Source organism: Ochotona curzoniae, unplaced genomic scaffold (genome assembly GCF_017591425.1).
Source record: "Ochotona curzoniae isolate NIBS_2020 unplaced genomic scaffold, NIBS_Ocur_1.0 contig_4064, whole genome shotgun sequence".
Classification (NCBI taxonomy): domain Eukaryota; kingdom Metazoa; phylum Chordata; class Mammalia; order Lagomorpha; family Ochotonidae; genus Ochotona; species Ochotona curzoniae.
Genome location: NW_024466107.1, coordinates 6,264,901 through 6,277,282, shown reverse-complemented (window position 1 = coordinate 6,277,282; position 12,382 = coordinate 6,264,901). Strand labels below are relative to the sequence as shown.

The following is a 12,382-nucleotide window of genomic DNA, read 5'->3' as shown; positions in this document are numbered from 1 at the left end:
AGCAGTCCTGGTCGAGCAGTGAGGGGCGATGGCTTCGAAGGGGCTCAGATGAGATCAATTTACTTATGGCCTGCAGAGCAACGGGCTTGATTAATTACATAAGATGTTACATCTGAACATTGTCCTTCCTCATTAGTATAGTGTTGAGTATCCCCACCTGTCATGTGGGTGGCTGGGGTTCAACTCCCTGATGGGAAGCTTCCCATTTTCTTACAGAAGAGCACATTTTCCTATCTCCTTCACAATTATAGGACATTCCAGAATACTGAAGCCTCATCCATTTTAAAATCTAGAGAAGCTAGCTTCAAGATGCCGTGAGATTTTTAAATACTCTTCATTGAACCTTGGTAAAGATATTGTCAGGATGTTTGGCCTACTTTGGGGCAGGATGCCTTTTTTCTACGAAAGGCCATGTGGGTATTTGTAATTCCATTCATACAAAACTTAAATTCTGGAGTTAGTGAACTTTGAGGTCTAGCTGTGACTGCCTTTGAAGAACCAAATGAGAGCATTTTGAGAGCATTAAATCCCTGCCCAGGCGGGCGTCTGTGTGTAACCCATGAGGCTGTACTGGCCAACGTGGTATACCTGGTACTTCTGGACTAGAACCAAGACCAAAGCAGTGTGTGGGAAGACAGTGGAGCCATGGGCCTGGGTGAGTTCTTGCATTGGGCTGTGAATGTCACAGTGTCTTTAAAAGCTGGTGGGGGGTGGCGGGGAGCATTATCTGAGTGTAATCTGAAATGCTTGAGAGCCCAGAAGGATTTCAGATTTTTGGGGGGTGGATGGAGTTTAAAATATTTGTATGTACATAAGGAGATTGTCAGGGTGAGGCCCATATGTAAAACCAAATTATGTTTATGTTTCATGTGCAACTTGTACGTATGCATGAAGGTCGGTTACTGTTGTCAGTGCCCCTGAGTGGTGATTGTCTCCTGTCACACCAGGTCAGGTGTGGAGTTTTCCATTGTGATGTCTTGCCAGCATTCAGAAAGCTGGGAACTAGGGGCTGGATCTCAGATTGTTGGATTAGGGGCGCAAAGCCCATAGAACAATAGGGATAGTAAGCACAGTGCTTACCCAGGGCGGGACAAGTAAACCAAAGGACTAGAAGAGCCTGTCAGGAGCAGGTATTTGATTTAAAACGAAAGAGACCCCGCATGCGCAAGGGCAGGGTTATTCTTTTCAAGAAGCTGAAACTCAGAAAAGTGGTGGCTCGGTGACTTTTGGGCTCTGGAGTTTTCAAAGACTGAATGAGTGTTGTGCTCTTTATAAGCTAATTTACCCGAAACTTCCAGAACAAACATTGCTCTTACGGCTCAAAGCCAGGTAAAGACCACTGCAGCTGAACAGTCTCCTCAAGGTGAGGCGCACAAAACACTTCTTAGTTACAGCTTCTCAGAGCAGCCGCCTGGACTTCAGAGTTCCGACCACAAGTGAGAGCAATAAAATCTCGTCTGGTCGGTCACTTGTACACCCCACCCGGCACGGGACTCGAGCTCAGCCCAGGCACTTCCTCCCTGGTTTGACCGTCGTTTGCCCATGGGTCTCAGTTCCCAGATTTATAAAGGACAACAGAAAAGTGTTGAAAAGTTGTGCAATTGACTTACAGAAAGTTCTGGGTAGAAACATGCTTAACAAATGCGTGCGGGTACCAAAATCATTTCTGTATGTAAGTTACACTGAGTTTGTTAGCTATTTTAATATTCCCTGCAATGCTAGTTAAAAAGTTACTTCCGCAATCAAATAGTGCAGAAAAAAAAAATGTTAAGAGACCCAGTGTTGCCTAAATCGGGAGCATCCAAGGGAATGTGGGTGTCTGTTAAGATACTCAGGGGAAATCCCAGCACTGAAGTCCGTTGGAGGAAAAGGGGATAGCCTTCCACAGCCAGAATTCAGTTACTGTAAGGTGTTATCAACTAACGGTGCCCTAAATCGGAGATTACAAATGCAGAAGGAAGTAGCGGGACGCTGCGCAGGTTAAAACCGTAGTCGGCAGGATTCGAACCTGCGCGGGGAGACCCCAATGGATTTCAAGTCCATCGCCTTAACCACTCGGCCACGACTACCTATCCATTGAGTGGCTGCCTAAGACTTTAGAATATATGCACGCCATTGCAGCCGGGCTGCCAGAGCGCTACCAGGGCAAGGATGCTTTAGTGTATGACAAAGAAGTCGGCCCAGGAGCGTGGAATCCAAAGACGCGTTTCGACACGCACGTTTTGAATGCCCTCTGCCAGGCGCACCTGTTTGCAGTTGTTGGTCGATAACCTCAGGCCCAAGGGTGTGTGTTTGTGGAGCTGCAGTGGTGACTCTGCTAGCCTCAGGCTTCTGCACTGGCTGTCAGCGTAGAATGCTAAAAACACCTTGGACTGCATGAACCAGATTTGGGCAGAGCCAGGAGATGAGAGGCGGGTCTTGCTGAGCTGGACGCTGGGAGAGAAAGGGAAAGCTAAAATGGTCCCCATCCTCTCTGGGCGGGGGAAAGACTTTTGGCCAAGTTTTGCAGCTGAAGGACATTGTCTGCTTCAATTCTTAAGAGCTCGTCAATGCCAGACTGAATATAGAATGGGGGGGGGGGGGGAGCGTGTGCAGACTGATGCTTTTCGCAAATACTGCAGAGTTCAGCTTCCTGTGGTTCTGTTTTAAATAATCCTAGGGACCAGAGGCATGGGCACTCAGGCATGGAAGTGCTTCAGCAGGGCACCATCAGGTAGACTTCCAGGTGTAGACTGGGAAACCCTGCAGGTCTGAGACCTCCCCTTCTCACACCGCTTTTCCTCTCCGGGAAGCAGACAACTACTTGTGCAGTATCTCACCACTAGAAGCAGGAGACAGATCCTCCCTCGGTACCCCATGAAGACCCTGGTAGATACCTTGAGATTGGACTCCTGGCCTCTGGATGCGTGAGAAACGACTTTTCTTCATTAGGGAGCCCCTTCCCACTTCCCTGGAGCCAGGTCATCTCTGTGTCGCCTTAGCTGATACCTTACAGCTTCACACACAGACAGCGGCCCCCTTGTTCTGCAGGAGATGCCCGTAGGGGGATAACCTGTGCTGAAAGGCATTGCTCATGTGCAAAGACGCTTGTGCTACTTTTATGTACAAGGAAGTCATTAGAATATACATGTCCACCATGGGTGAGCAGGTCTTGTCTACCTGGAAGAATACCATAAAGCCAGAATGTGATAATGTATAATAATATGCAGTAAGTGATAATATCATATGTAACAATATAAAACAGCATGTAATATATATTATGTACACTGGATTATAGTACCTCCTGGCACATGTGGGAGCCAAGGCTGAGAGCAGGCCTGGTAGGGGAACTGTGGGCACTCCACTGCTGGGCTGCAGCTCTCCGGGATGAACATGAGGACCAAGGCTGGGAGTGAGCCAGGCTGGCTAAGGCAGTAGAACCTGCTAGCATACATGTGGGCCAGGTCTGGGGGTGGGGCTAAGCCACAGTATCCACAGGTATGCACAAGAGCCAGATGGGATGTGGAACAGACTGATCTAAGCCGTAGCACATGCCCGTACATGCAAAAACCAGGGCTGGGGGCAATTGGGGTCACCCTGCATTGCATAAAGCCTGCTGGCAAATCCAAGAGCCAGAATTGTGCGTGGGCCATGCCAAGTTGGAAAACTCTGTCCAGCCAGTTCAGACTAGGACCAGGACTAGGGGTTACCTAGGCTGGCTAGGCTGTAGTCCCTACCAGTATGAGCTGGAGCTGGGGGCAGGCCGGCAGGCTCAGGCTATAGCACCCACTGGCAAATGCTGAGGTGAGGCAAGCCATATACACCAAACTTGGCTTCAGCACTCAACCAGTTCATCTGAGACCTGGGGGATAGTGGGCAAACCCAGTTGGGTGGCTTCAGGGAGATCCTGTGCTGGTCCACTATACCCACTGGTGAGCATGAGGGCTGGGATCAGGGGCAGACCAGTCCGGGCAAGGCTACAACACCTGCTGGCCTAAGCTGGATCAGGAACAAGCCAGGCCAGGCAGACTGTACCCACCGGTCATGCATAAGCCAGAAGGGATGTTGTTTGGTTGGGTTTTGCTGCAGCATCAGCTAGCAGATGCTGGCATGAGGAGAAAACTCTGTCGAGCTAAACTGCAATACCACTTGGAGAGTGCAAGATCCAGGAGTGGGAGTGGGCCCAGTAGGGAAACAACGGACACCTTCCTCTTGGGTAGCCACTTTGTCTGGTGAGAATGAGAACCAGAACTGGAACAGACATGGCTAGACAAAGAGTGGCACCCGCCAGCGCAGGAGTGGGCTGGAGGGTGGAACTGGTTGGGTTGAACTAGGCTTCAAAGCCCATTGACAGGTATAAGAGCTGAACAGGATGTGGGACAGACTGAACCAGTTTGCTGTACATACTGGCAAGCGTGGGAACCAGGGCAGGAGGTGGGCCTGGTGGGGGTTATTGTGGGTCCCTCCTACTAGGCTACAACTCCCACTGGTTTGCCTGAAGGCCAAGTGTGCCGTGGGCAGGATTGAGCTGGGCTGCAATACCAATTAGTTTGCGTAGAAGACAAAGGGCTGGGAACAGAACTGACACAGCAATTACAACTAACAGTGTGTGTATGTAAGCCAATTTGAGTGATGGACTGTGCCGGACATGTATTGGCATGTGCACACACACAAGTATCAATTCTGTGATGGCCTCAGATGAAGTTTTGTGAATCTCCCCACAACTGAACCACTGGACTCAAAACTCTAGCCATGGAGGAAATTGTAGGTTCCATGGTCTGGCTGGGGAATGCATGTGTCAGAGTTAGGGTTCCTCAGTGGCTTAGGTGGAGAGTAGACAGTATATCCAGATGCAAATGGAGGGTTTGGCAGTACACTGGAGCCTTCAGAGGACACCTAGTACCATACAAGAGGATGGAGCAGAATGAATTGATCAACTGTCTCAGCCAAGAGGCGACAGAGAACACCTGGGCAAATGGAGACTCTAAGGTAGACTATGTCAGTTGGTGAATTCTAGAGAGATTTCATTATGATTGGAGTGGCAAGATTGGCAGCAACACAGAACTGCTGAACTATCAAAACCACTTAAGTGGGACCCTTGGAGCATGCCCCACATCAGGGACCCTGGGATGATTGGGAGAATGGATGTGGCTTTTCCCCTTATTTCTCTCCTCCTCCCACATACAGGAAGGAAACAGAGAGTCAAAACAATGATCACACCCTCTTTCCTTTAACCCTTGACCCTTAGCACCCTAATGAGATATGCAAAACGTATCATAAATAAAATTTATACAATAAATAAAAAAGAAAGTCCCCATTGAAAGCCATCTCCCTTGAATTAGTGAACAGGAAAGAATTCAAAGGCTTAGAGAGACTTGGAAGGTTGGCATGGATTTGTCTTTTGAAATCTCAGTTGTTCCAATACTGTCAGAAATAAATTCCTGAGGGGGTTCCCCCAGCATCCTTGAAGAGCGCGTGGAGTGTTCTTTTGTACAGCTCTCATAAGGAAAGAGAGGCCTTGAGATGGAGCTAGAAAAAAGGGCAGTCTTTGGGAAAAATTCAGAAAAACAAAATGTAGGGAAACACAATTTAGAAGGAATCAAAGGGGAGAAGAGGGGTTACATGGTGCCTGAGATAAGGGTGTGGGAAATATTAACCAGCTACTAACCCTTGCTGTACGTAGACAAAGATGGGGGTTCTGATTACCCACCCGCCCCTGCATTCCTGAACAAACAGGGAAGCCAGTGCAAATATGAACCCTGCGACTTGGACAAGGAGAAGGGCCAGGACATCACAGGGATAAGATGAGGGAGGAAAAAATAACAAAAGACATCAGCCTTGTGGGAACAACACACTCCCAGTTCTGGGGCATCTCTCCCAGGTAGGAGTTTCTGTCACTCATTGCAAATAAAATTGCTTTCCCTGCAGCAGTTTCTTGGAGCACCTCTTCCGATTGCCATATCAGGACGTTTCCATCAACAAAAATAAAGTGGTACCTCTAGCCATTTTCTCCTTCCAAGCAAAGCGTACATCTGTTATGGGGAAATTGGTGAAACAGAGAGCGTTGGTCCTCATCACACGTGAAAGAACTTCTACGCAGAAAATCAGCAAGCAAAACGATTCTTTTGCTGTTGGCCAACAGTGGGGCTGCGTTGTGAGTTGACCAAATCTATCCCAGAAACGAGTCGGAGGTAGACTCCTAGAAGCTCAGGAGTCTTCACTCACCAGCTGGCACCAACTGATGGCCTGTCCCATTCTACCACATGTGGAAGAAGGGAGTAGCCCCAACCAGCCGTGTCCAGGGGCTCTTAAGTAACAATCATCCAGATAACTAAGAGAACATTGGTACATGGCAAAAATCATTCAATCAAATCCAGTGGCCCAGAACACGATACCCAGTCACTTTAAAGATCATATGCATTAAACTAGGAACAGCCAGACCAAGCAAACAAGTTCTTCCAATTCTGTTTATGGAAAACAATTGGGGTCAATCCTTATACTGCCTGAGCTATAAAAGATAAGCTCTCATCCTGGACAGAGACAAGCATTCTCACTTCTCTCTTGGGACTTTCTAAGAACTCAAAGCAATGGCAAAGGTCAAGTTATGGACATGTCCCTAGCCTTCCTGTGGCCATTTTCCATTGTCTGAACTGTCACAGTTGGATGGTCAGGAACCTGGGAAGGATAGGATTGGAAAATGGTCAACAAATACATCTAGGCAAGGGGTACATGAATAGACTCCTCCAAATGGCTGAAAACGTGTGTTCCTCTTGAGCCATCCAAAGCAACCTAAGCAGAGGAGGATTTTAATGAAGGATGAGCTGTTCTGTGTTTCTCAAGCAACAACAAGGTTGTACTGATTTTCCCGTAGGATGAGAAAGAGATCCTTACCCATCCACCTGTTTCACCCGTGGGGAAGAACTGACATCCATGTCCACCAAGTCGGAATAACAGCTCGGGATGCACCTAGGACCACCAGCGGCCACACAACCGTGGGAGCAACTCCCATATTATAGAGGTACAGTTTCTCCGATTCCTGGTTCGGTCTGTAGAGAATTCAAGAATGGTTTTGTCAAAGATGCTTGCTAAGAGGTTCCTTTGAAGCTGCGCAGCCTGCTTGGGAGCTCCTGCTGGAAGAGAAACCGGCATGGTGGCAGAGGTGAGACCAATTTCCTTCACAAGTGGGAAATGGGCCAAGCACCCTCCTTTAATCCTAGTGGTCGCTGCGGCCTCGCCGTAGAAAAAAATAAGCGTTTACTCCTTTTCTTTACCAAGGAGAGGGGCAAAATCCACAAGCTGAAACCGCGCAGGAAAGAAAACATGCTCCAGGTGAGGCTCGAACTCACAACCTCGGCATCACCCGCACATATACTGCTGTATAAGTACCGCGCGCTAACCGATTGCGCCACTGGAGCATGCTTTCCATGCGGTTGCCACGCACGCCCTACGGAGCCCAGCCTCGGTGCGCGCGCCCCCTGGCAGATCCGCCGGTCCGTGCGTGGGGACTGGCGTTGTTCCCCCAAGCCATGGTTGGCTGCAGGCGGTGCGGGAAGCTACGAGGTGAGGGCGGAGAAGGCGAGGAGCGAGTCCCTCCGCCATTGTCGCCTCTGGGAGAAACGGGAAGCCGCGCGCGCTGCTAGCGGTTCCCGAGCTCGCCAAGCTACTGGCTTTCTAGAAATGGTTCCATGCCCTCCCTCCGGTGCTGACCTGCGACCCGCAGCGGGGTGTGGGAGGGACCCTCTCAACCTCGCAAGAACGACTCCCTCTTCGCAGATCCCACCCAGCGTCATCGCGCGGACCCTATCCTCCGCGACACCTGCCCTTCGGTGAAGCCCCGCTCTATCTTCAGAGGCCGACCTGCCTGCCTGCTTGCCTGCTTGCTTACTGGGTTGAGTCGGGAGAAACTGCAGCCATCTAGGTCACCGATGCATGACAGCCGGGATGGCCACCTCCCCGGCTATCTGCGGCCAGCGCCGAGTTAGGGGGTATTTAGGAGACCCTTCCCCCCCCATTGTCACTAGCGAAGCTCCGACACTTGCTGTCACTCCGCGCCTCCCCAGCCACTTGCGGAAGAACCAAGTAGTGTAGTCACCCACGTTTGTGATCTTTCACAACCGAGATGGAATCTTCAGTTCCATTGTGACGTTCACAGGTGGGGGCCTTTAGGGTAGTGACCAAGCGGCCAGAGGTGTCTGCTCGCTTATGCGTGGGGGATGCTGCCCTCCCGGGTGCTGGACCCGCTTTGGTCTTGAACTCAGAAGCTCATTTCCGTTTGCTCTTCCTCAGCTGCTGTAGAGAGCTGGAGTTTAATTTTAAGCCAAGTCCTTGTCTTCTAATTGGAGAAGCATTCTGAGTTACAGGTACATCTACATGCGGTGTCCAGAGCGGGAACGTTTGTTGGCAAGGTGAGAGGACACACACACACACACACACACACACACGTGTGGGCATAGTTGAGGGGTGGCGTGCACCAGGAAGGCCTGACGGCATGAGGGAGGCAAGTAGAGAAAGGAGACCTGCACTGCCTGCTCTCCTGAGATCCTAGGTGAGAAGGTCCTTTCCCCCGGCCGGCTTCATTTATAAGGCCAGAAAAGGCGTGCCTACATAGCACAGCCCTTGCCAGGTCTTTGGGGAAGGGAGATACACCCTGGAGAGGAGGCTGTTTGTCCCGGTGCGGCTTCCAGCTCCTGGCTCCCAAGGCAGCTGCCTTTCTTCTCTCTTGGCAACAGCAGCCCATTGGGTGCAGCTGATGGACACTGTCCTCAACAACATTGTGTTCCTTCAAGAACATGGAATTATTTCCTAAGGAGCTGGGAACATAGGGGATTTGCCATGGGAGGGAGAGTGGCTGGGCACAGCCTGAAGCGATGAGGGTGGAAATGGACGTAGACAGAAGCTAAAGAGCTGAACAAGTCTCCCATTGCATGCACTGTGTGGTGCAAGGCTGGCCCGTGTAGCCCTCCTCTCACAGGTGGCCTCACTGGTGGAGCAGCTAGGACCAAGAGGAGAAAGGCACACAGGTAGAAGGACCAACGTGTGGGAATGCCCTTCAGGTCCACTCCGTAGTCATCCCTTTCCTTTGAGGTCCGGCAACAGCTACCTTTTTTTACATGTGTAGACCAGCTGTTGGTAATGCCGGGGTGTGCTCTTAACCTATTCCCTACTGACACCTGTACAAAACAAGTTGAGGAAATCATCCTAAAATGACCACAGCTGAGGGGGCCCCGCTGCCTCCTGAACTGCTGACCATCAGAAGCCTTTGGGTGTCATCACCAACAAGAGGGAGCCATTAGAGGCTGTGGGTAGCACGTAACATTACGTCTTAGATGTGTGGGCAAATCGCCAAGAAGAGAGGATTTGTAAAATTACAGTTCACGCATAGAGAAATCATTGAGTTTTGAACTGGCTCTACATGAGGGCTGTTGGAGGACAGACAAGTCCTATTTACAGGGACGGCTATGGCCCTCAAGTTCTTGAATCAAAAAAAGATGATCAGGAATGTCCAAGACTTGAGGCTCCAACCATTCTATTTGGAAAAGAATCAGTTCCATGTTCCAGTTTCCTAAATAAGTGAAGGCTTCCAATAACCTCAGATGATGGGCATTTCCCAGTAAGCTTCCCCTCCACGAATTTCAAAACTCCATAAGTAGAGTGAAACTCTGAGCTGGTGTTCCAAATGTCACAGGCCTGGCTCTTCAGTCATCCAGGAGCACAAGAATTCCAATTGCACTGAACTATTTTCTTCTACTCGGTATTTGTAGAGATGGCTCCCAGCCCTAGAGCAACTTGGGCCTGGCCTAACACCATGCCCATGGACAGTTCTCACCACCACCACCCCTCCCAGGGGTAAACTGTATTGGTCTGACCAAATACCAGTAACTTCTCATCACCAGCACTAGCGCTAAGCTACGGAAATAAGCAGGAAGCAAGTGTGGATCCCCCGAGAAGGGGCTGAAATCATACCCACATTTGAAAAGATCCCCCAAAGTATAAACAGCTAAGAGCACAAAGCTGAAAGAAACCGCCCCCCAGGTGGGTTTATGTACAGGTTTTGTGTGTACACACCTTCAGAGTCTTTATAGTCCACTGTATTCAGGCACAAAGTTGACCACAGTCACCAGGATCCTCCAGCCTGTCCCAGGGGACGAATGGAGCTCAGGCAATCTGCAGCATGTCTCACTTCCCCCAGCACTGAGAGCGTGCCCCCACGGGAAATGAGGCTGCCACACCTCACTATTTGGACATCTCCTTTCGCAGGGTACAGTTAGTCCTGGAGGAAGAACTATCCAGAATGATCGCTCTCCCACTATAAACCAAGATGTCACAGGAAAAAAAGGGGGGGGGGCGCAGCAAGGTAATTAAAAAAAACAGTTGAGGTCCTTCATAGTGGGTCACATCAGGGCCCCAGTTCAAGTCCCTGCTGCTCCATTTCCCTGCCTGTGGACTGAGCAAGCAGTGAAGGATGGCCAAAATGCTTGGGGCCCTGTACCCAAGCATAGGAGACCTGGAAGAAGCTCTGCCGGCAAGGTCCGCATCACTGTGTATCCTGAGTGGAGCATGGAGGGACTAGGGCTGAAAAGAAGACAACACACTGGGTCATTCATGTAAGGAGAATGCCGTTTTATTGAAACTCCCGGGTGCCTTTTTATACTCTGCCTAGTTCCTCTCAGTATTTTTCCAATGCTCAAGCAGCTGCCCTAAAATCCCCCAGGGGCATAACTTGACAAACAGGAAGCAGGAACTTGTGTTAAGGCCAGAGGCTAAATGTTTCATGCCAAGATTGCACATCCTGTTACATCTCTTGAGAAATAAGCTAAGCTGTGGAGTTAACCCTTGGGAGACGGAGCCCTGCAAAGCTTCCAATTGGCTCAGCTCCAGCCATTGTGACCATTTAGGGAGTGAACCAGCAGATGGAAGATTCTCTTTATCCCCACTTTCTGTGTAACTTCACCTTTCAAATAAGTAAATCTTTTAAAAGAAAACATAGATTTGTTAACGAAAAGATTGCCCCCACATTACCCTCCAGCCCCCTCTTATGCAGGAGCCGTCAGTATCATCATAAAGTTAAGCACATGACAGTACTCTCTAGAGAAAGGCAGCAGTCGTGATGGATTCTGGAGGCCAACAAGTCTACGGTGGGAGAGACAAGTGTGCGGGAGACACGGTGTGGAGCTCAGAGAGCCAACGGTGCCCTTCAGTCTGAGCTCAGCTCCCCAGGGGAGGCCTGAGGCCCAGGAACCTTGCTGTCTGGAAGCAGGTGATGGACACAGCATTCTCATCTCCTCTTCTTGTCTTTCCTCCTGCATTCAAGGGGTTGGCTGATGGTGAGAGTGCAGGGTTCCAAGACCCTGGGCCGTTTTCCACTGCTTTCCCTGGCCTCAGACAGGAAGCTGGATGGGAAGTGGAGCAGCTGCTGGGACATGACCCTGTGCCTATAGGATCCCAGTACTTGCAGGAGGAGGATTAGCTAATTGAGCTATCACACCAGCCCACCTCCTCACAATTATCTTTCTTAATGTATGTCAGAGAATGCAACATTCTTTCCTTCATGAATCGAACATAATTTAGAAGCTCAAAAGGGAAGAAAAGAACTCTACTTACTGTTGTTTCCTGTCTTCCTTTTATATCCCAAGGTTCTTCTTTTATTATGTCTTTTCAGGTTCAGGAATTCCCCCTAGCCTTTCTTATAAGGTTGGAGACAAATTCTCTTTAATTTTTTTTAAGATTTATTTTTATTACAAAGTCAGATATAGAGAGAGGAGAGATAGAGAGGAAGATCTTCCGTCCAATGATTCACTCCCCAAGTGAATACAATGGCTGGTGCTGTGCCGATCTGGAGCCAGGAGACAGGAATTTCCTCCAGGTCTCCCACACGGGTGCAGGGTCCCAAAGCTTTGGGCCGTCCTCGACTGCTTTCCTGGACCACAAGCAGGGAGCTGGATGGAAAGTGGAGCTGCTGGGATTAGAACTGGCACCCATATGGGATCCCGGGCATTCAAGGCAAAGACTTTAGCCACTAGGCCCTCTCTTTCATTTTTAATAATCATTTCTCTTTCATTCCTAAAGGGTTTTTTTTTTTCAGGTATAGAATCCAGAGTTAGCTGTCTTTTCACTTCTGACTCTCATGACTTCTGATAAGAAGGCCACCCTCATTCAAATAACCCATTTCTACAATGTGTTTGGGGTTTTGTTTTGTTTTGTTTTGTTTGTAGCCTTCAAGAGTTCTTTCTGTCTTTAGCTTTGTAAGGTTTGGTATGGATTTACTGCATTTGTCCTGTTTGGAGTTGGTTCACATTCTTGTATCTATACATGCATGCCTCTTGCAGAATTTCATAAATGTTCAGTAAAAAAAAAAAAATAGTATCTTTCCCATGTCATCTTTTTCCTTTCCTTCTGGGACTCC

At 49.3% G+C, this 12,382-nt stretch overlaps 2 non-coding genes across 2 annotated transcripts; both read right to left on the bottom strand.

Annotated features, from left to right (window-relative positions):
• Positions 1–1,987: 1,987 nt before the first annotated feature.
• TRNAS-UGA lies at positions 1,988–2,069 on the bottom strand. Its single transcript has one exon. It is a non-coding gene; the product is annotated as a tRNA-Ser (tRNA).
• A 5,231-nt stretch (positions 2,070–7,300) lies between these two features.
• On the bottom strand, positions 7,301–7,394 carry TRNAI-UAU. The gene is made up of 2 exons: positions 7,357–7,394; positions 7,301–7,336 (listed from the first exon to the last, which is right to left on the bottom strand). It is a non-coding gene; the product is annotated as a tRNA-Ile (tRNA).
• Between the last annotated feature and the right edge of the window lie 4,988 nt (positions 7,395–12,382).